The sequence below is a fragment of the Arachis ipaensis genome, chromosome B09, assembly GCF_000816755.2.
Source record: "Arachis ipaensis cultivar K30076 chromosome B09, Araip1.1, whole genome shotgun sequence".
Classification (NCBI taxonomy): Eukaryota; Viridiplantae; Streptophyta; class Magnoliopsida; order Fabales; family Fabaceae; genus Arachis; species Arachis ipaensis.
This window is the reverse complement of record NC_029793.2, coordinates 116,271,723-116,296,360: the sequence shown is the minus strand read 5'-3', so window position 1 is coordinate 116,296,360 and position 24,638 is coordinate 116,271,723. Positions and strand designations below refer to the sequence as shown.

The following is a 24,638-nucleotide window of genomic DNA, read 5'->3' as shown; positions in this document are numbered from 1 at the left end:
AACAAAATTCAAGAGAAAAGATTGAAGAAGAAGATAAACTATTATTGATTCATTGAATTACAATAGAGCTCCCTAACCCAATGAAAGGGGGTTTAGTGAGTCATAGCTCTGAATTCAATTACAAAGATATGAAAACTAGCTCAAAGTGAAGGTAAAAGTCAAGTCCCCCTCAGGGGCTGGATTCCCTTCAATCCCCCCCCTTTTCAAATGCAGAAACTAAGGCCTTTAAATAGGCTCCCTAAATTACAAAATGAAAATGAAATTCAAAGCAAATTACAATCAAATGAAAATAAACTATTCTAGATGATTCTTGTGGCCTTGATTTGGTGTCACCTAGGCTACTAGTTTAGTATTTAAACAACTTTTAGAGACTTATTTTACATCTGATAACATTTTTAGATCTGAACTTTGTACTCTTTGATGGCATGAGTCTCTAAACCCCATTGTTGGGGGTGAGGAGCTCTGCTGTGTCTCGATGAATTAATGCAAGTATTTCTGTTTTCCATTCAAACACGCTTGTTCCTACCTAAGATGTTCATTCGCGCTTAACTGTGATGAAGGTGATGATCCGTGACACTCATCACCTTCCTTAACCTATGAACGTGTGCCTGACAACCACCTCCGTTCTATATCCGATTGAATGAGTATCTCTTAGATTCCTTAATCAGAATCTCCGTGGTATAAGCTAGAACTGATGGCAGCATTCATGAGAATCCGGAAAGTCTAAACCTTGTCTGTGGTATTCCGAGTAGGATTCAATGATCGAATGACTGTAACGAGCTTCAAACTCGCGAGTGCTGGGCGTTAGTAACAGACGCAAAAGGATGAAGAATCCTATTCCAGGATGATCGAGAACCGACAGATGATTAGCCATGCTGTGACAGAGCATGTGAGCATATTCTTCACTGAGAGGATGGGATGTAGCCTATTAATTCAGATAACAATCTATAACATGGAAAAAATTCATAAATTCACTGATCAATTCAAGTGCTGGAATAAATAAAAGTAAAAGGAAGCTAAAACAAAGGAACGTAAAACCTGGATTGAGAGTCACTCTTAAAGCAAGAAGAAATCCTAAATCCTAATCCTAAAAGAGAGAGAGAGAGGAGAAGATCTCCCTCTCAACTAAATCTAAATCATTGAAAAATAAAATATATGCGAGCTCTCCTTGAATGGATGCATTCCCACACTTTATAACCTCTGGTCTATGCTGTCTGTACTTAGATCTGGGCCAAAAAGGGCTTCAGAAATCGCTATGAGCATTTTCTGCAAATTCTGATACGTGGCGTCTGTCACGCGTCTGCGTGGGTCACGCGGTCGCGTCATTCGGAGCTTTTCCTTGCCACGCGGTCGCGTCAGTCATGCGGCCGCGTCGCTGCATCTTCGCTTCTGGCACGCGATCGCGTCGTCCATGCGATCGCGTGAATACCAGTTTCCTTCAAAGCTCCGTTTTGCCTTCTCCTTCCATTTTGTATGTTTCCTTTTCCATCCTTTAAGTCATTCTGCCTTAGAAAATCTGAAACTACTCAACACACTAATCACGGCATCAAATGGAAATAAAGGTAATTAAAATAATTAATTTCAAAGCTTAGGAAACATGTTTTTCACATACATCACGTAATAAGGAAGGGAAAGTAAAATCATACAATTAATGTGAATAAGTAGGTGAAGGATTGTATAAATCACTCAAATTAAGCACAAAAGAACTCATGAAATATGGGTTTATCAATAGTCTTTGAAAATTCTTGAGTATCCATTCAAGGTGTAGTCAAAACAGCTTGTCAAAACAGCAACCTTCGTTGATAATTAGTTTATATCAAACAATAATTAGTTTATATTGTATACTAACTATAATTACAATAATATGACATTATTATTTCTGAACAGAGATTTCAACTTTAGGCAAAGTCATTGCTTTAAGGTACAAATTAAGTAGCAGCAGCCAACACAAGAACAAGGCAGCAATAATACTATGCAGTAGCATCATATAAACTAGTTTAGCATAAAAGTAAATCAATGAAACAGCAACATAGGATCAATAACAGTTTAAACCTAATCAACAGCACCAAGCAAACTAATTTAGCACACAACAGATCAATAAACCAGCAGCATGAAACTAAATTAGAACAAGGCAAGTCATTACCGGCACAGGAAAATCAATTTCAGATAGAATAAACATCAGAGTTCAAACCTAAATCCACTACAAAATCAATTGACTACCTAACCACCTAATTCAACTAAGCTAACCTAATCAAACAGCAACCTAATATATCAAGATATTTGTTTCCATTAGGTGCTCTGCTTTATTAAAGCATTACTATGCCACTCTAAGGATCAAGTACATCTCAGTAAAAATCTTGTGATGTGCAGCTACCAATATCTTATTCAAACCTTCCTGCCCAGTACTCTGAAGAAACAAAAAATGTGCCAAACTTCACCTCAATAGAGTTGATACAAAATTCTCATCATAAGCTTCAAAATTCAAATTGCAATATTAATAAACTTGACTCATTGTTCACTAGTTGCATCATACAACAATATAAAAAAAAATTATATTTATATCTTTCTTGAAATTTTGGGAAAGGGGGGGAGGGAATGTTCTTAAAATTGAAACGATAACATTAAAAACTTGTTTCACTAATTAGAATAAAGTATTAAATTAGAAAATTAGAAAACTTAGCTAATTGAAATTATGAGATCAAATGCTCATTAGAATTGAAATTATGAGATCAAATTGAAAAAACTTAGCTAATTGTAAAAACTAAACTAATTAAATTGAAAAGAAAAGAAAGAAACTTACTTGGAATACTCAATGGTATGAATGAGTGCTGACACGAAGAGCTTTGAGGGCTATGCACACCAGCGGGACTGATGCCCAGCTTCACGGGTTGGAGCAAGACTTCGACGGACGGTGGCCTTCGAAGCTGGTGACCGGCGATTGGGTTTTGCCTGTAACATACAACAAAAACCCTCAGGCCTCAGCAACCAATAAACTCAGCAACCAATGACAAAATAAATTAAGCCCAGCAACAAAAAAGCTCACCAGACAAATCATGAATAGAATAACAATAAGCTCAGCAAGAAAATAATAACCTAAAAAAAATCAAGACCAGAAAATCAGAAATAACAACCAAATCACGAATAGAGTAACAATAAGCTCAACAAACAATAAGCTCAGCAAGCAAATAATAACCTGGGCAAAAAAAAATCATGAAGAGAAAATAAGAAAAAACAAATAAATCTATTCCAGCAAACAATAACCTCAGAAAATCCAGCTACTCAGCAAATGAATTACTAACAAATTACTAACAATAACCTAAGCTAATCCAGCTAATCAGAAAATCAACTTCTAAACCCTAAACCAGCAAGCACACGTCGAGGAAATCGCTGCAAAGTTTGTGAACAGAGTATTACTTACCGGTGGCGAGGAGGAAGGCGAGCAACGGCGACGGTAGAGGAGGCGACACCGACGAACACAGAGAAGGCGAGCTCGGTGACGACAACGACGTGGTGGGGGCTGTGGTGGTCGAACCCGTTGCTGCGGTGGCTACAGAACGTAGCAGCTGCTCGATTCATGGCTTCTATGGACTATGGTCCTCAGAGAAGAAGAGAGGAGCGGTGGGGGCTGTGGTGGTCGAACCCATCGCTGCGGTGGCTACAGGACGTAGCAGCTGCTCGATTCGTGGCTTCTATGGACTATGGTCCTCAGAGAAGAAGAGAGGATCGATGGGGGCTGTGGTGGTCGAACCCATCGCTGCGGTGGCTATAGGACGCATGCAGCAGCTACTCGATTTGTGGCTTCTATGGACTATGGTCCTCAGAGAAGAAGAGAGGAGCGATGGGTTTGTGTCTTTGTGAAGAGAGGAGCGATGGCTTCTAACGGACGGGCATTGAAACGACGAGAGAGGGGAGGAGGGTGCGCGTGGCTGGGCAGGCACTATGGTTCTCTTATTTCTTTTAACCCTAACTTAGGAACTTAGAAGATGATGAGGAGGGAATGAGGAAATTTGGGGGGGACACTCTTTAGATGCACTCACTTTTCCGATTAGAAGATAATAAGATTATAAGACCATACAAACATATCAGTATAAGTTAAAATGATATTGTACAGCTAAATACATTTCTTTTATTGGTTTTTCTAAAATTAATCATCACATTATTAATAACAAAAATCCACAACGAAGATAAAGATTTCATATTTTATATATAGTAACAATATAAGGGAAAGCCAATGAGTAATAGCTCAAATGGCATAGACTCCCCATTCTCAATTAAGAGGTTGCGGGTTCGAGTCTCCTATCTTTCCAAATTTTTTGGAGTAATAGCTCAAATGGCATAGACTCCCCATACTCAATTAAGAGGTTGCGGGTTCGAGTCTCTTATCTTTCCAAATTTTTAGCCAATGAGTAATAGCTCAAATGGCATAGTCTCCCCATACTCAATTAAGAGGTTGCGGGTTTGAGTCTCCTATCTTTGGTTTAAAAAAAAAACAATATAAGGGAAATGCACACAAATAGACACACACGAAAGTGTTGATTACAAAAAAAACTTAATTGGCTATCTAATTTTACATGAAAGTTTATGTGAATGGAATTTATTAAAATTTCTAAAAATAATAATTACTTAAGAGTTAAGAATGTAACTGCCATGCTATTTAATAAAAATACTTGTATTTATTCAATTTTTGTGATGAATGCTGAATGGTTTGAGTAGTTTTTAAGGTGTGGCAATACAAAAAATTGAACTCGATGTAATCTTTTTTTTGCACCGTATGTATATACATTAAATTAATTATATTCTTAAAAATGGATTTGCTAAATATAAATTAAATAATAATAATAAAGATAATTTATTTAAATAAAATAATTAGCTTTCATATTTAAGCAAATAGAACATAGATATCTTTAGGTCACTCTAAAAAATCGTGACCATAGATACCTTTAGGTCACTCTTAAAAACTGTGACCATAGACCCTTTTAGGTCACCCTTTCAAAAAACCGTGACCATAGACTCTTTTAGGCCACTCACCAAAATCGTGACCATAGACCCCTTTAGGCCACCATCCAAAGCCGTGACCATAGACTCTTTTAGGCCACCCCCAAAACTGTGACCATAGACCACTTTAGGTCACCCCTCAAAACCGTGACCATAGACCCTTTTAGGTCACCGTTTTTTGAAAAACCGTGACCATAGACCCTTTTTGGTCACTGTAAAAAATCGTGACCATAGACCCCTTTAGGTCACCCCCAAAACCATGACCATAGACCCTTTTAGGCCACCCCCCAAAACCGTGACCATAGACCACTTTAGGTCACCCCCCAAAACCGCACCATAGACCCTTTTAGGTTACCTTTTTTTGAAAATCGTGACCATAGACTCTTTTAGGTCACCCCCTAAAACCGTGACCATAGACCCTTTTAGGCCACCCTTTTTTAAAAAACCGTGACCATAGATACTCTATGGTCACCCTTTTTCTTAAAACCGTGACCACAGCTTTTTTTTTTGTCACGGTAAAAAACCGTGACCATAGAGGGTCTATGGTCACGGTTTTTTACCGTGACCAAAAAAACCGTGGCCATAGACTAAAAATGTTGTAGTGTGACTTGATGTTATGTTTATTTATTGAATTTGCTATTGCATTGGATGAATTAATTGGATTCCCTATAATTAGCAAATTGCGCAAATTGATTAGATTTTATAATTTATTACCTTTGCAATTTTTCTGTATTTTTTTTGTGTGCATACACATGTATTTTTTAGGTAATCCTCCATTTCCCGGAAAGCATGGCTAATTTTTGGCTCACCGCCATAAGCTGTCATCCGCAATAAAAAACTACGGTGCCTCGTAACTTTATAAACTTTGATCCTTAGTATTTCCTTCATGTAAACATTGTTGTAGCTTTTTAATATTTTTTTCTGGATTTTGTTTTGTAATTGCGTGTTAATATCAAAATACGCCCTCGCTCTGTTTTTGGGGGGTGTCAATTCAAGAGTGAGTACAAGCTGTTAGAAGATATGAATTGGAATGGCAAATAAATTGGTTTTGTGTGACAATGATACAATCACTATATTAGTATAGGTCTGAATCTGACATGTGACAAATTTTCTATTTGTTTCTGTTGTGCAAAATTGTAGAGCATATAGTTGCTGCTACGGCTTCTGGCAGTGTTGTTTCATATGTTTTGAGTCAAACAAATATATTCATGTGAAGTGTGTATGCTTTAAAGTTGGGTTGATGAAAAGGTATAAGTGAGAAATGTGAAGTGTGTATACTTTAAAGTTGGATTGATGAAAGATTGAGAAAGTCATTGTATGTGATGTTAGTTTGTTCTTCCTCTTTTGTCTTTTCTAAAAATAATTTTTACTATATGTTAGTATTTGTTCATGATAGATTTAGTTGCGATTAAAATGAATTGATTTTGTAGGGTGAATTCAAAAGACGAAAGACATAACTTTCTCAAGTAGCTTTATCCTTGGATAATGAGGGAGATGTTGAGGCATCTAAGGAAGGCCTAGATTTGTCAGATGATTACAATATTTAGAACGAAGTTGTGACAAAGGGGAAAAAAGCTGCTTTTGGTTTGGAGTTTTTTGGTTTGGATCTCTCTTCAAAGTTGGGTTCCAAAGATTGTTCAGAGATATTCAAAGACGATATAAATATTGTGCAAATTCACATGTGGAAAGAAAAGACAAGAGAGCAAGAAATGATCAATGAAGAGCAAAAAGTTAAGTTGAATGATGCTGAGCACAAGTTAAAAGATCAAGGACATCAACTAAAAGCTTAAGAGAAAAGAATTGGTTCTACTGAAAGGACATTTCATGCTTTATATAAAAAGTTGAATCTCCACATTTTCTTTAACCTTGTCTGTTCCTGCGAAAGATGAGCTTGAGACAGGCTTTAGTGATGATGAGGATGATAACATAAGTGATTGATGTTTGGAGTATATGTTCTTTTTTTTTTTTTTAGATTAAGGAATTTTAGGTGAATTAGTTAGTATATTTTATTTTATTCATGATTTGTGACCTTTTTAAAAGCTTTCTTTATTTTAGTTTAATTATTTTTTTTATTTTAGTTTGATCACATTTATGGACAAAAGTTTTTTAATAAATATTTTTCTTAACTCTTTTATGGTAATTAACTTTTTCATGACTTTATTATGTGTTTATAATTTCAATGATGTAATATGAAAAATTTGTTTATTATAATGATCTTAATATAGAAAACAGACCGAATACAATTTATTTTCTAAAATATTTATATTATAAAATAGCAAATTATTTTGTATGAAAATTGTTTGAAATATTATATTAAATTTGTAAAAAATTTGTGCGAAAATAATTTTTTGTTTTGTATGAGAATTGTTTCAAATACATAAATTATATTAAATTAAATTTGTTTGAAATCTAATCAAAAAGAAATATTTGATTTGTCTAAAATTTGTTCGAAAAAAATCGGTTATATTTGAGTAAATTCGTTAGATATTTGTCTGAAATGAAGTATATTTTTTGTTTGAAATTTGTCAAAAATAAAATATTTTTACGTTTGAAATTTGTTTGAAATACATTGTCTTTATGTTGGCTAATCTGTCTAAAATTCGTCTAAAATACATCATAATAGTTAGAAATCTAGCAGATAAATGCCTATTCGAAATCTGTTACAAAATCGTCTGAATAAAATTTCGGACAAAATGTAAATTAGCAACAAGGCTTTTTGGGACAAAAAAAATTCGTCCCAATTTTGTTTGGAAGAAAAAATTTGTCTCTAATTTGTTTGAAATTTATTTCAATTTCGTCTCAAAATTCGTCCGAAAAAACCCTATTTCTAGTAGTATATCTCAAAGAAAAACAAGTTAACTCAATTGGTTAAAATGATATGCTTCCAACCTATATACTTGGGTTCAACACCCATCTTCATCATTCTTGGAAACTTTTTTTCTTGCATTAATATATTTAAATCAATATTACACCGAATTATATTTGGTTTCTCATATATTTTCATGCATTATTTTATTTTTTGAATAATGAAAATTATAGTATAACTAGTAGTAATATCAGTTATTAATAAAAAGTTAACATTTTATTTTAAATCAACATTACAAGTTAAATGTTACTGTATGATCAACACTGTTTACATTAATAAATTTTGATATTTTTATTTTATTAGAAATTTAAGATTTTATTTTTTTATATTATATTATTTGATTGTAATGAAAATAATACCAAAGATAATTAGTCTGGAGACTTTTGAGAGATAAATATTTCGATGCAATCCACAATCGTAACACGAACAGACTGTTTTAGAGACTCACGATATCTAACAAAAATTTATGTTGTATAACACAGCGCACCTGACTTTTCTAACTCTGGAAACTGAGTCTGAATGACAGTGCCATACGATGAACGAAACTCAAGCTCGTCCTTATTGTCTCTGAGGAAATCAACACATCGCTGGAAGTTTGTGACAAACTCAAGGACACCGTATCTCTTCTTGACAAAGCGACCAAGCTTTGCATGCAATGACTCACACCGGGAGGTTGTCCTTATGCCCACAAAGAAAGAACCATGAATGTAAGTCGTTGCCCAGCTAGACTTCTTTGTGTATAAATCCTAACCCACTCATGCTCACTTGTCCCACATTCTTTGACCATTGCTTGCCAGTGCATTTCAAACTCTTCAACCTCAAAGTCTACAAGCATTCAATGTCTGAACAAAGATGTGAATCTTGGATTACACACATTGGCTGTCGCGTTCCTTATCAAATGCCAGCACAAAGCCGGTGGTGAGCTTCGGGAAACACTTGCTGGATTGCTATGCGCATAGATTTATCCTCATCAGTGATGATTGCCGTAGGTGGTTTCCCACCCATGCACTCTAAGAACTTTGTCAAGCCCCACACGTATGAAGCTTGTGATTCATAGGAAACCACTGCAGTGCCAAAAACATAAGTTTGATTGTGATTATTCACCCCAGAAAAAAATCACCGGAATATTGTATTTGTTCTTCCTATATGTTGCATCAAAAGCAAGAACATCTCCGAATAATTTGTAGTCTTCTTGACTACGTCCATTGCTCCAAAAAAATCACACATGTGATTCCCAACCCCAACCTCATACCGCCAAAACATTCTATCATCAACCCTTGATGCATTGGCTAACACCCTCAAGGCAGCATTCACATCGCCATTTTGAAGGGCTCGCTGCCGCCTAACTTCGTTGTACATGTCTCGCTTAGTAAATGAAACTTGATTAAAACCACCAGCCTGTGCAGCTATCGACTCATATATTTTTGGAACTGATATCCCAACTTGTCTCATGCTATCCATATGGGCTATGTCAACATCTGAAATTTTACGGTGTGAAGGCAAGTACTCAACAAACTTGGCAGGTGGAAGATCATGGTTGTGATTGTCCACAAAACGTGACACATACCATTTGCCGGTGTTATCTCTTGGTTTTATCCGCATCTCAGCTGGACACCTGCACCTAATAACAACCTTATGCTCCCGTTTAAGATGATGCATCTGAAGCCATTTCTTATCTCTAAAGCCTTCACGGTTGCACAGATAAGTGAATCGCACAAATTCACCTTTCTTATTTCTTATTTTCTTCTCTTGTCGGCTACCAAAACTTCTCACACGGCTGTACTCCTCGTACAAACGTGCTACCTGCTTAGGATCATTAAACTCCATCTGTAGAATATCATCCACAGTTAAAGAAATTCCTTCAACAGACGTGTTGCCATTTTCCCGCATCTGCTTCAATGCTACACCAGTTGTCTCAACATCTTCCATTCCCATGTCTAATGTCACGTCCTGCACATATACGAATTAAACAAAAAAATTTATTTGGAGTTAATTATTCTAAAACCACATACTTTCTCACACATTTAATCAGATAACTATGACATGTACCTCTGAATTGCCACCAATATCCACTGTTTGACTGAGTCAATCAAATACATCTGAAATGCCCGCAACATTGTCAACTACAATTGTCGAATGATCTTCCATTTTCCTGCACAGTGCCTTCCCCTACCTCCGACAAACATCCAACGATATGATCTAGGTGCCTGTAGTTTTTTCTTTTAATATACCTATAATTTCACAAAATGTTGAGACATTAATTACTCATGCATAATTATCATTTCCATCATAAGAGCAACTCCAACATTGTCAGTATCACTTTTGACTTCCATAATAATCAAAATAATTTAAAATTAAAATTTTCATTTCATATATTTTCGAAATGATACTTGTATAAGTAACGAGAGATCGTATCACTTTGATGATAGATCCTTCAAATGCTGCAATTTTCATTAAACTCGTTAAATGAACTTTGTAACATTGTTATTGTAAAGTTGTTATAATGAAGACTCAATCAAAATATATCCAAATAAATTACATGTACTCAATTGTATTCTAATAATTTATTATTTTATTTCTTTATCATCTTCTTATCCATTTGGTAAAAAAATAGATCCAAATCTATTTAATGCAAGTTCTTTTCTTAACTATTTACAAAATTCTAAATTTTTCTCCCAATCCAAATGCACAAAATTTTCAATCTTCACATTCATTAAATTATAATTTTTCAATTGAAATTTTTTTAATCCAATGAGACAAAATTCTAATACTCATTTTCCTTCTCAATTTCAAGTCCCATCCAATTTGCAAGTTGTATTTTTCTCAAATAATTAAAATTCAGAATCACCTCCATTTTCTTTATCTATCCATTTAATCCAATAGTCGAAAATATGAGTACACTAGTTAATACATTCCAAACTAAAAGTGTTGGAATTCGTCTAATCCATCAATCCAAACTTCAATTGAATTAATACAGTACACAAATTTTCTCACAATGAAGATTTAGCGGCTATTGATTAATTAAAATTATTTAAAATAACTATAAATAATTTTAGTTTAAATTCAAATGAGACAAGCGTTACAATAACAAATTTCAAATTGAGTTTCTCCCTCAACTTTTATGATAAATAGTCTCACAAATAGTTATGTAACACTTTGTAAGATGCAAAATAAACTCAAACTAAAGCATTATAGATTCTCTAAATATCAACATTTCTAATATTTTCATAAGTATCATTATTTGTAAATCAAGCTATGTATGCCGTCTTCACCGATATTAAAATAAAGATCACAGATCTAATTCTAGAGCTAATACATGAAATAAACAAATCAGATCTTTATACCACTTCATAATTGTTCTATTTACGAAATCCACTACTAAAAAAAATTCCACAACCTCCGCACTACTAAAAAACTAGTTATTACAGATGGATATTTCCGACAGATTTTATTTCACGAAAATACAGACAGATTTTTCGAAGAATTTTTTGTCGGAAGAAAAGAAAAATAAATTAGCATAAATTACAGACGAAAAAAATCCATCGATAATCTGTCGGAAAAATTAATTTTTTTTTGTGAAAAATAGTTATCGACAGAAAATCTGTCTGTAATTAAATGAATAAAAAACGCTGCGTTTTATTAAATTATTATAGACAAAAAATCTTTCAGTAATTTAAAATATTCCATCGAAAATATTAAGTTAAACCCAATCCACTCCCACCCTCTTGAGCTCCATTCACAATCCAAATGAGCTTCTTCCTCTCTGCAGCAACATCTTCATAGTCATCTTCCTCTTCAGCGCCTTCATCCACCGCATTCTTCTCCCAATCTTCATCCGAATCATCACTTCCACAATTACCGTCATCAACACATTTGGAGCTTCCATCACTCTCATCGTCATCAATCACCATCTTCCTAACAATGGCATTATCGAACGATTTGACAGTACCTTCGTCATCGTCGAGCTGCTTCTTCTCTCTGTCGCACGGACTTCTTCTCTCTCGCCATTCGCTGTTTCCCGTGCCGTCCCTTCTCTTCACCTCTTTTACGAGTACAAACCCTAATTCTCCTTCTAGTGATTTTTTTTTTCTTCTCTTCAGACCCAACACCGATGGCGAGTATTTGAATTTTCTACTATATTTTTTTCTGTAATTTCTTTTTTTTCTTAGTGTTTGTTATGTTGAAGTTGTTGTAATTGTTTGTTTTTGGTGCTCTATTTTGTATAATTTATCATAATGATTATATCCTCATATTCATATATGCAATTTTTACTTTGGAATCTCTTATTTCTTTTTAATTTTACTAGCACTCAATATGTTCGATAAAATGCTTCAATTAAATTTCTTTGAATGCTTTATTTCTTATTCTTCTCTTGATTTCTTTGATATTTTTGTGCCTTGATGACATCATGAACTGGTATTATATTATTTACCATTGCTTTGGATTCTCATGCAATCTATTGTGTAGTGAATATACTGTGCGCACTGTGAATATACAATGCAATATAGATTAGATTTTATGGAAATGAAATGCATACTGAGGACAGGATATGTATATTAAAGTTAACGGACGTGTTTTGGATAAGTGATAGGAAGTTCAGTTGAAAATTATTGTATTGAAGCATTGAGTAGTTTATTATGAACAAAACAAATCACTTTCAAGTGGCTCATAATTTTTTACTATATCAGTAACGTGTTAACCTTTCTTAAATTCCAATTTGACGCGCATTCCTTCAATTATTTTTCTCCAAATCTTTGTCATGATTTGCTAAGCATTTTTTGAATGGCGCGCATTTTCTTCAATTATTTTAAATGATACATTTTTGGTTTATTGATCTTAGCAGGGGTCTTCTTCTCATTTTCTTTTTATGACTTACAGAGATGGATGACTAACGAAATTGATGAGTATTTGCATGGAAAAATCTCATATACATCAATTGTAACTTGGTAACATGTCTGGTCTCTAAGATTAAAAAACCATTTCAGGTACAACCAAAAAAAAGAAAAACATTTCTGCTGAACATTTTACATTTTGTGGTCAACTTCTTCTATACTTGAATTTTTTTTAGTCCTAATTAAACCATTCTAGTCCTATTACCAAGAAGTCAATCAACCCAATCGGACTAAGTATTACCCGATTGAGCTAGCAGATAGTTTCACTCTGAGTCTCTAATACCTTAATAATTTTTTGCATAATTGAAAGCATGATTGGAACATTGAATAAGCTTCTTGAAGCAAAGAAGCACTGACGGAGGAAAAATGTCGTTAAAGATTTTCACAAAAATATCGTGTTGCAAGTATAGTTCTAAACCGACAATTAAGCCTCAATCAATGTTTAGATTGTTTGTCACAAACACAAACCCAATAAAATTAACCGAAGTATTCAAACCTTGGGTCGTCTCTCAAGGAATTGCAGGAAAGTGTAGTTTATTATTGGTTATAGGAAAGTATATTTTTGGGGTTTTTGAAATAAGGAACAAGAAAGTAAAATGACGAGAAAATAAACTAATAACTAAGAAAGCTCTTAGCAAGGAAAGAGAATTAGAAGTTCTATCCTCATTACCATCGTCAATTGTGACGGTAAATGTGAATTTCCTTCACTTAGTTAACCTCTAACTAATGGAGGAAGGTCAAGTGCATACAATCAACTTGAGTTCACAAGTCCTAGTCAACTCATAGTGAGAGACTAGCTTTGGTGAAGTTCAAGCTAACCAGCAATCTTCAATCACCAATCAACAAAAGACTTTTGATAACTCAAGAGTATCTAATTAATCAATCCAAGTCAAGAACATAAAAATCTAATTTAAAATCCAACCAAGCATTTTATCAAATACTTGGAAGGCATAAAATAAAAACATAGAAAACTAATAAGACAGCAAAATCTAAGACTAACAATTGCAAGAGGGAACAATAACAACAAATTAAAGAAAGCAATCATAAACATGGGAACATAAATTGCATTAATATGGATTAAAGGAAACAAGAAAATTTCATAAACTAAATTGGCAACATAAAGAAATCAACGAGAGAAATAGATTAGATAAGTTAAAGTATTAGAACAAATAAAAGTAGAAGAGAAACTAAACTAAAGTAAGGTAGAAATCTGAATTTAAGAAGAAATAAGACTAAAAACCCTAAAACCTAGAGAGAGGAGAGAGCCTCTCTCTCTCTAGAAACCTACATCTAAAATCTAAAGTTATGTGAATGAAAGTGTGTCCCCGTTCCAGCTCCACTCTGCAGCCTCTAATCTGTATTTTCGGGCCTGAAACTGGGTCAAAAGCAGCCCAGAAATTGCCCCCAGTGAATTCTGTTTAATACAGCACGTGACGCTCGTCACACGTACGCGTCAGCCACGCGTGCGCGTCGCTGGACTTTTCACTGGCCACGCGTAGGCGTCAGCCACGCGTGCGTGTCGTATGTCTGCTGCACTAGTCACGCGTACGCGTCATCCACGCGTGCGCGTCGCTCCAGCTTCTCAAATCCTCAATTTCTTGTGTTCCTTCCACTTTTGTATGCTTCCTTTCTATCCTCTAAGCCATTCATGCCCTTGAAAACCTGAAAACACTTAACAAACATATCACGACATCGAATGGTAATAAAGGAGAATTAAAAATTAACAATTTTAAGGCCTAGGAAATATGTTTTAAATCATAGCACAAAATTGGGAAGGAAACTTAAAAACATGCAATTTACATAAATAAGTGTGAGAATAATTGACAAAACCCACTCAATTCAGTCGAAAATATATCATAAAATAGTGGTTTATCAAATCTCCCCACAATTAAACATTAGCATGTCCTCATGCTAAGCTCAAGAGAAGCTATAAAGAGTGAAGAAGGATGGTAGGACTTATTAAATGCAACCTATCTATATGAATGCAACTATATGCTGAATGCTTCTACCTACTTCCTTAAAAGTAAATCAACCTTTCAAAAATAAATATGAACTGAATTCCACTTATTCGAATCTCAAAATGAAATACAAATTGACTTGCAAGAAGAGAGCTCGTGAAAGTCGGGAATAAAGAATCGAGCATCGAACCCTCACGGGAGGTGTATATACTCTAATCACTCTTAGTGTTTAAGGTTCGATTCTCTCAATTCTCTACTAATCTTGCTTTCAAATTCTTGCTCTTCTTCTACCAATCAACAAAAATTTAATGCATGAATACACATATCAAGAGATCTTTTAAGGGTTGTAATGTGGTTAGGGTCAAGGTAGGATTGTATTTAGTCAAGTGGACTAAAATCTGAATCCTTCATTAACCTAAACTTCTCACCTAACTTAAGACAATCCATGTAATCAGAATACAAAATCTAACTACCCATTAACTATGTTTACCACATATTCATGTATCCAAATTTGAGTACAACTCATATGCATTGCTACCACCATTTACTTTGGGGCAATTTGTCCCCTTTTTATTTATTTATTTTTTTTTCTTTTTTTTCCTTTTATTTTTGGTTTTCTTTTTCTTTTATTTTTCTCAATGCATACGATTAAGATATTGAATGCATGAACATATCCTCAACATTCTTTTCACATTTTCACAAAAAAAAGTCTAACATACTCAATTCCCAAACCAAATATTTCCAAACTCAACTTACGCTTTCCCACACTTAAATCATAAACACTTTCACTAGTCTAAGCTAACCAAGAATTCAATTTGAGGTCATTCATTGTTTTTCGCTTATAGTTAATGATGTGCTAAAGTAAAGAACAAATGTGGGGTAAAATAGGCTCAACATTGGTTTGCACAGGATAATGAAAGGGTAAGGCCATATGGGTATGTGAGCTATAGTGAAACAAGGGCCTCAATCACGTAAGTGCGTGCATACATCAAACAATAGAAATATAGAATTAAGTAAGACAAAGATCACAATTTTAGAGAGAACAAAACACGTCATAATAAAATATTGGTTGATAAGATGCAACCAATCAAATAGGTTCAAAATCTCACTGGTTTTGTGTGTTCGAGCTCTAAACCATGTTCCAAAATAAATTTCTTCAAACAAGTTCAACAAAAATTTTAATTCAAATTAGTGAAATGCTATAAAATAGTTTCTTGGGAAAGAACTCATCACTTCAACCAAGTAGTACATACATGCAAGCAACTAACTACACATGCAATCTATTATGCAATGCAACAACTAACTAACAAAGATGATTAAACATTGGTGTTAAGACAGGAAGTAGTTACCCACGAAAGTTGGTCTCGACCTCCCCACACTTAAAGATTGCACCATCCTCGATGCATGCAAAGATGTGCAAGTGGACGGGTTTCTACAACTGATGCACTTTCTCAAAAGATTGTACACAGGAACTTGTTTGTCCGTCCCATTTAGAAATTTTTCATTTCCCTTCTTGGTGGCCATTCTGAAAGAAGAGAAAAAGGAAGAAGAATAACCCACAAACAAAGATATGCAAACAATTAAAATATGGGTGAGCTAATGCCAAATAATAATGAGGTTCTCAACTACATGGTAGCTACAACATGCAAGTGAGACAACAATATAGGCAAATGGCATATCAATAGTGCAATAATTGCAACAATGAGGGAGAGAGAGTGGGTCATGAAAGACACTATAAATTCATATCAATGCAAAAGGAATACAAGTGTCATGAAAGAGTAGCATTGACCTATAAATAATATCACCCAACAATATAAAAAAAGTCAAGAAGCACCAAAACAATGAAAAAAATATTCAACAGGTGGGTAAGAAAATATAACACCAATGGAAAAATAGCAAACTTAGAAAAAAAATAAAAACATGCACAAAGTTAAAATACAATGAATGAAAGTATGCAAATGCAATAACTAAAAGAAAATGAAAGATAAGAAAAATGATAAGTGAACTTTTGAAAAGTGAGAGAAGAAGAATGTAAGAAAGGAAGAAGAAAGAAGAAGAAAGGAAGAAGAAAGAAGAAGAAAGGAGAAGAAAGGCATAAACAAGGCACGAACGTGATGCACACGCATGTGTCACGCGTACGCATGAAAATAGAAACAGGAAGGTGATGCGTGAGTGTCGTCCACACGTACGCGTGGATGCCCCAAAATGAAAGGTGACGCGTGAGCATCGGTCACGCGTACGCATGGGTACTCGTTGTACCAGACGCACGATTCCAGCATATTACCGGCACAACTCTCGAGTTTTGGTACCAGAGGTAGCATTTAGGTACGATGCGTGCACGTCGTCCACGCTCACGCGTGGCAGGAAAAAATTGCAAATGACGCGTACGCGTGATGCGTGCGTGTCGCTCCAGTTTCTCAAATCCTCAATTTCTTGTGTTCCTTCCACTTTTGCATGCTTCCTTTCCATCCTCTAAGCCATTCTTGCCCTTGAAAACCTGAAAACACTTAACAAACATATCACGGCATCGAATGGTAATAAAGGAGAATTAAAAATTAACAATTTTAAGGCCTAGGAAACATGTTTTCAATCATAGCACAAAATTGGGAAGGAAACTTAAAAATATGCAATTTACATGAATAAGTGTGAGAATAGTTGACAAAACCCACTCAATTCAGTCTAAAATATATCATAAATAGTGGTTTATCAAGCACTAATACTTTTGTTTTGTTTTGAACAATGTCTGAATTTCATTATGTCATAGGATTTTCTGCATTTTCTGGAACAGTAATATATGCTTGCTTTCAGGTTCCTACTTTTAACTTATTGACAATTCTTGGAAAATAATTTTTTCCCTCAATAAACTAACTCATCAATTGATTTTGTTTTTTGGAGATGGTAGTCACTAGCCTTGGTGCAGCTCTGATAAATCTCTGGAACTGGATTAGTAGCTGGTTGTATATTTATAGCAGCTGCATTTTACCTTAAGGTATACCCTGAATTTGAAATTCAATAATATATTTTATGTAAGGGCAATTATATGGTATAGATTAAGGGATACATATTGAATGGGATGTTGACAAGTGGCGAGGATGGTGGATGCAGGGGACAGGCTTGCTAGAGGTCTGCAAGCTTGCCTGCTAGTTGTGTTGATGGGGGAGCCGGCTCATGGAGTAAAGCTATGTGGTGCCAATGTTTGGTAAATGGGCTGGGGCTTTGATTTCTTTTTTTTGGTCTTGGTCTTCAGTGGTGGACTTGTTTAAGGTAGTTGGGTCAATAGCTAGTGTGGGCTTATTCATTTTGCAATGGGGTAATGTTGTTTCATTTTGCAGGTCCAGAGCATAGAAAACAAGAGGAGGATCTGGAAGAAAAGAACGAGAAGCACAAAATACATATTCTATTGAGATAAGATTCTATCCACATCCAACATCACCCTATCCAACACCAACCGAGGGTTCTACAAATGGGCAGATCATATTCAACCTCATTACTGCTCGTTCGGTTTAGGTTTTGTCTACGGACAGAAATACAAATAGAAACCAACATTGGGTCCACGTGTCCTTGTATTTTGCCGATGCGTCGGATCAGTGGAGGGTCACCGGTATCGGGTAGCGGCAACGTCGCCCAGATCTTGAAGGGGGCTCAACTTGAATGCGTGGCGGCAACATCTCCGGAGGATCTCGCGTGCCCGGATGTCGCTGGAGGAGACACGTGTTAGGGTTTATTGTTAAGGAATCAAATCATGACGTTGGACCGCATCACGAGTCGGAGGTAAGAGATGCCATGGTTGAGTGGCGGCAGCCATGCAAGGAGGATGCTCTGTGCGGCAGCTTGATGGTAACAGTCCATTCAGCGTGCGTCCAAGAAGAGAATCTATTTAAAATACAGTATAATCCAACATCAGAAAAATAACCCATTCATACCTTCCATGCCGACCGACCAAGCACAGCAATTACGTCCGAACAATTCGGCAGCGGTACCGTCCACGGCCAGACGGAGAAAACGCCGATTAGGAGGGGAACCCACAACGTCTTTTGCAATTGGTTGCCAGCCCTATACCTCCATCGCCAAGGGACTTCGGAGGCTGTATCCCTGTCTGTTGAACCTAACTAGTCATATTTGGGGATACCATCTTCGTTTTTGCTTCGGCCTCCATGGTTGTCTCAGCACATGCATCTCTGTTTTCCTCCTCCCATTAACAAAGGGAACAAAAAAAAATATCCATCCTTACATACCCAATTTATTTTTTTTTTGTCAAAGCCCAAATCGAACAACCCACCAGCAGATTCCAAACCAAAAAAGAAATGGCTTATGGCTCTCAGCCAGCCCCTACCATGTACTGGGAGACAAGTCCTGCCACACTATAGCAACGTGTCAAGCTTCCATGCATTTAGGCAGAGAATCTGTAAATCTGTATCACTTTTAATCTGTACCATATAATGACCCTTTATGTAAAAGGTGACAATCATTATTTTGTGAAGGTTCATGAAGTGAGATTGGGGGCACTCCCTGCACTTGCTTTGATTGGCATACTGGTAGTGACATTGATGTTTATTTCTTGATGCTACTTCTTGCATTGGTCTTTGAAATAAATAAATATTGACTCATTTTCTACCTAACTCAACTCTTATGGTGATACTAGGTCTATATAGGATCATTTTCACTTGGAATGGGAGCAGTGCATTAAGTATGTATTCATTTCATAATTTTTTATTTTCTATTTTATTTAATAATGTAGAGAAACACGAAAGTTTTATGGGGAACAAATCAATTATTCATGCATTCTTGCTATATGCGTGGTGGTGCTACTAGGTATATATCTCATATATATGGTCTTTAATTTATTCCAATTATTCAAAAACGTACGAGCATGAATGTTTATGTGAGGCTCGTTTATTTAATCCTTATTATACATCTAAGTATGGCTCATTTTCAACATGAAGTAATCACTATCTTCAAACTCCAAGATATTAAATAGGTGTTTTACACAATGTGAAAAGCAGTCAAATCAATACGAAAACATGATGGACTTGACTGTTGAAATTAATGGAGATGCTGCTTCCTTGGAGGAATGTCTAGATCAGTTTACTGCCAAGGAGTGGCTTCATGTTAAAAATATGTATAAATGTGATGGGTAAGGCTACCTGAGAAAATGTGTGAACTCTACTAAATTAATTAATAATGTTTTAAGTGTCACTTGGTAGTTGGACATAAAATTTTAAATTAAAAACTCTTCAACAAATTTAAGAGCTGCTTTTGGTTCTGATTGTTAATTCCAGATTTCATAGTCAAGTTTTATTTCCTATTTAAATGTGTTTTTGCTGTTGTTATTTTATCATATTCTTTTTAAAGATGTTGTAGTGTATTTTGATGACTGGAATTTGGAAAGAGATTATTGCTATTATGGTCATGAAATATAAGAATTCAAGTACGTGCTATTGGTAATGTGCTTTTGCTATTATTAGGTGGATCCTGTCTCTGTTTGCAGGTGCAAAGATTATGTCAAGACTTGGAAAAGTCTCACTGTGAAACGAGCGCCAGATATTCTTACAATTGCCTTAAAAAGATTTCAGGTCTGAGCACTTGATCTGGATTATTTAACTTTTGGTTGTATGATTCATGGCTATCGCCCTCCATGCAGTGTAAATTGTACCAGTGGATTATGACTATGTTCCAATTAAATTGAGGAAACCATTATTACTTATCTTTTCCATCAATCATCGCTGTTTTCCGTGCCGTCTTTTTTCTTCCCCTCTTTTACAAGTACATACCCTAATCCTTTTTTAGTGACTTTTTCTTCTCTTCAAACCCAACATCGATGGTGAGTATTTGAATTTTCTACTATATTTTCTTCCAGTTTTTGATACAATAAAATTCCATTATTACAATGTAATTTTCATATCGTGTTAGTTTAATTTTATCATCATTATTAGATCTAATCATATGTAAGTCACTTAATTTTCTTTGATCTATTCCATTTATGCAGCTCCAAAGTTCAAGTTTGTGAAAGAAGCAACTTTGGCACCACCAATCTTATATTATGATTATATAAGATTTGTTTAGGAACTGCATGCATTGAGCTGGAAGAAAGGAGTGTTCCTGGTGCTTCATGGAGCATCCGGCTGAAAGAGCCTAGCAGCGGAAACGACACAAATGTCCAACACAAAAACAATATGGAAGCACTCACAACATAATATGGCAGCAACTATAACAAGCAAATATAGCAAGTAAAGCAATAATAAGAACACACCGAGATTTTAACGTGGAAAACCGGCTTATCCAAAGAACTTGTTAAGTTACCGTTATAATTGCGATTCGTCGTGATTCTCAGTGTTTTTCCATTTTATGATTTTACCCGTCGAATTAAATTTTAGCATGCTTTGTGCATTGAGCATAAGTTACAAAATTGGCATACATTATAATATTTGAAAGTTACCCTAACCATGCAACACATTATCCTTATTTTAACAATTTATAGTGCCAATCCCCTCTTTAATTCTTGACAGGAATGCATAAACCTTGGTGTTAGAAAGTTCAATGTTAATACTAAAGTAAGAAAGGCTTACATGGATTCCCTCGTTACTCCACAGAAAGATCTAGTTCATGTTATGGCTTTTGCAAAGGAAGCCATGAAAGCTGTGGTTGCAGAAAAGATGCATCTCTTTGTTTCNNNNCTGCATGTTTGCAAGTTGAAATAGAGATCTTCAAATGAGGACTATGATTGAATTTTGTAGTTTCAGTGCTGTCCCACTACCACCGTCACTGCCACCACCCTCAATCTCTTCGGATGAGGACTATGATGATGATGAGAATGAAGATGACACACTAAAGACTATAACTGATAGTTTTAGTATGGTTGAACAATATATTAAGAATTATAGTTAATGTATCCATATACTTTGTTTATGTTTTGAATTATATTGACTTGCTTGTTTATAGTACTTTTCTTTTAGTTTGATAATACGATGAATTTGCTTATTTTTTAAAATATTATAAATATTCGAATACAAATTAGATAAAAATTTGTATTTATTACATTTATATTTATTTTGTATGAAAATAGGTTTATTTTGCAATGAAAAAATTAAAAAAAAAATATTTTACCTTACTGATGGATTTACAGACAGATTTTCTGTTTGTATTCAGAGTTTGGAATGGTTTTCCAAGGCTCCAATTACCAACGAAAAATCTATCGGAAAATATGTTGCTAATTACCGACGAAAAATCCGTCGGAAAATCTGTCTCTAATTATTGACGAAAAATTCGTCGAAATATCTGTTTCTAATTACCGACGGAAAATTCGTCGAAAAATGTCTCTAATTACTGACGAAAAATCTGTCAGAAAGTTTGACATTCCAGGGAAATGGAGGGAAGAATTTACCGAGGGAAAATCTGTCTCTAATTGGTAAAATCTGTCGGTAAATAATTTTCGACGAGGCTTTTACAGAGGGACAAAATCCATCGGTAATTTCGTTAGTAACCAAAAATTCGTCTGTAATAAAGACCAAATCTATCTGTAAATCTGTTTGTATTAAGTAATTTTCTAGTTGTGTCTATGGCTGCAATATACTTTCCAAATACCCCAAACTACTAAACATACAAAACTAATCAAATCAAACTACATCTTAAACAACCCTAATGGCCACGAAAATAGTACAATATATCAGGTTAAAACATGACTCACACATTGCGCTATTATCACTTCAACTTATGGCCATAAAACCAAATACTCAATGCAAACACCAAACTTAACACTTCAAATCCAAACATTATACTTGAAAATGAAGTTTTTTACATTCACGCATTATTCCCATTAAACAACTCTCATATGGGAAAAACCTAATCCCAAAAATATTGCACATACAACAACTAAATTTCTAAAAAAACACCCAACATTAATAGAAAAATTAACTACATTATATTTATCATTTCTCATAACCATTTATCTGCCTTACTAACCTCGGATAGCCAACTATCACACTAAATTTTTGTCGGTTTAAATAATATCCCACTTCTCAAATAACATTGCCGGAGCGGTAATCTTTTCTTCTAATGGCATTTTTTACCTTCGGATTCATGGAACACGGGTATCCTTGATACCATCATCTATCTTTCCCAATAAACTCTCTTTGATACCACTCTAAAACCGAGTACAGCGGGCTCACGAGGGAATTTCATTCCTTATAAAATATGTATATTTGCTAGAGAAGCCTCGCCGAATTAGTTAATTCATTTATCACCAAATAATGTTACTATCTAATTAAATTAGACTTTTCTACTAGACATTAAAAAGACCATATTATAATTTTTTATTTTGCTAAACGACAAATATAACGGATTGACCTGTCCGTATTGAGAACATTGATGTTATAGTCAAGTACAGTGGAACAACTGATAATTTTCCTATTGTTTATTTTTCAAAACCCACAACCTGATGGTACGTGGTACACTGGTATTCCAATAAAGTAAACGGAACACTTAAAAATTTTCCTGTACGAATAAGGGATTTTAATAGTTAATCTCAATAGAATTAATGTTACATCCATAGCCATAAATATGTATGTAACCAAAATTGTTACTAACATCCATGGTTATGATTAGATTAGGATTAGACTAAAACTAATTACTCTATTCCACAATTCATTATATGCATGGTTTCTATTGGCAAAAATTTCTTATTAAATAACTAATAGATAATAATACAAATAAATTCAGTTTAAATATCGAAATTTAAATATTAAGTTGATCAAGTAATAAACAATCTTCTTTTTTAATAGAAATAATCTTTATTAGTTTGAATTCTAGAAATGAAAATAATGCGTATTAAAAGAAATAACCTCTCATAGTATTTTAAATATTACAATCAGACTTTGATGATATATAGAATTTGAATATATGCAAATAAACAATATGAGAAGAAGCTAAGCTTCAATATTAAAACTTGCATGAAATTTGACCGCGGCAACATACATTACATAGCTAGAAAGAAACACACAATTTCTGAAGTGACACAACCATGCATATGTATGTAGTTAATTATTTCTCAAGAGAAATTTAATCCTCACACACATGACACAACCACTAAGGAAACCATAGGATTAGCTCTCTCTTAAAGGGTTTCAAAGCCTGAAGAGTGAACACAGATACATGCATGAAATGAAAGAAACATAAACCAAGACTCAAACAACTGATTCAACTCTCAATATAGGTAGCTAGTGTTTGTCATTAGCGGTGTACCCAGTGTGGCAGCACTTGTAACTGATGTAAATCTCCATAGTGTTGGGGCAATCAGGGCACTTTATAGTCTCTGGCAACTTTCCGGCGACGTTAGGAATCTCAAGGTGGGAGCAGCGGTGAGTAGTGCGCACAATCTTCTCATGATACTCCTTAAATGAGAACTCAAACCCTTTCCTGATCACAATCTCCTTCCACTTCTCAAACTCCGCAACCGTCTTCAACACCGTGTTTCCATGGCCACTAAGAACCACGGAGGAGCCTTTGGTGAGTAGGACCCACCCTGTCTCGTTCTTGTAGGAGAGCATCCTCTGCACTTCTTGTGTGACCGCATCAACGGTCCTGTGATACTTGGTGACGAACACGCTCTCAATTCCGCTCCAGAAGCGGCTTAGAAGGCTCTTGTCTTGCTTCTCCACGCAGAACAATTCTATTGAAATGTTTGCGGACTTTAGGGTAGCGTCGTTTACAAGTATGGTTGCGTACTTTGTGAACTGTTCGATCCATTCTCTGTCTTGCCTCCATAGAAGAAGATGTACTTGTGCTGTTGAATCTACATCACATAGTAAATCGGATTTTATTCAAAATATAATTAATGGTGTCTATGTTTCAAAAAATGTTACTAAAAAAAGTATCACTTTAATTTTAATTTTATTTTATAATTAATATAATTATAATTATCAAAATATTTTT

At 34.9% G+C, this 24,638-nt stretch overlaps 1 long non-coding RNA gene and 1 pseudogene across 1 annotated transcript; one reads left to right on the top strand and one right to left on the bottom strand.

Annotated features, from left to right (window-relative positions):
• LOC110267249 lies at positions 17,375-19,235 on the top strand. Its single transcript, XR_002354648.1, has 2 exons — positions 17,375-17,910; positions 18,044-19,235. It is a non-coding gene; the product is annotated as an uncharacterized LOC110267249 (long non-coding RNA).
• The window catches only part of LOC107615838, a 4,104-nt pseudogene continuing 3,088 nt past the window's right edge, over positions 23,623-24,638 (bottom strand).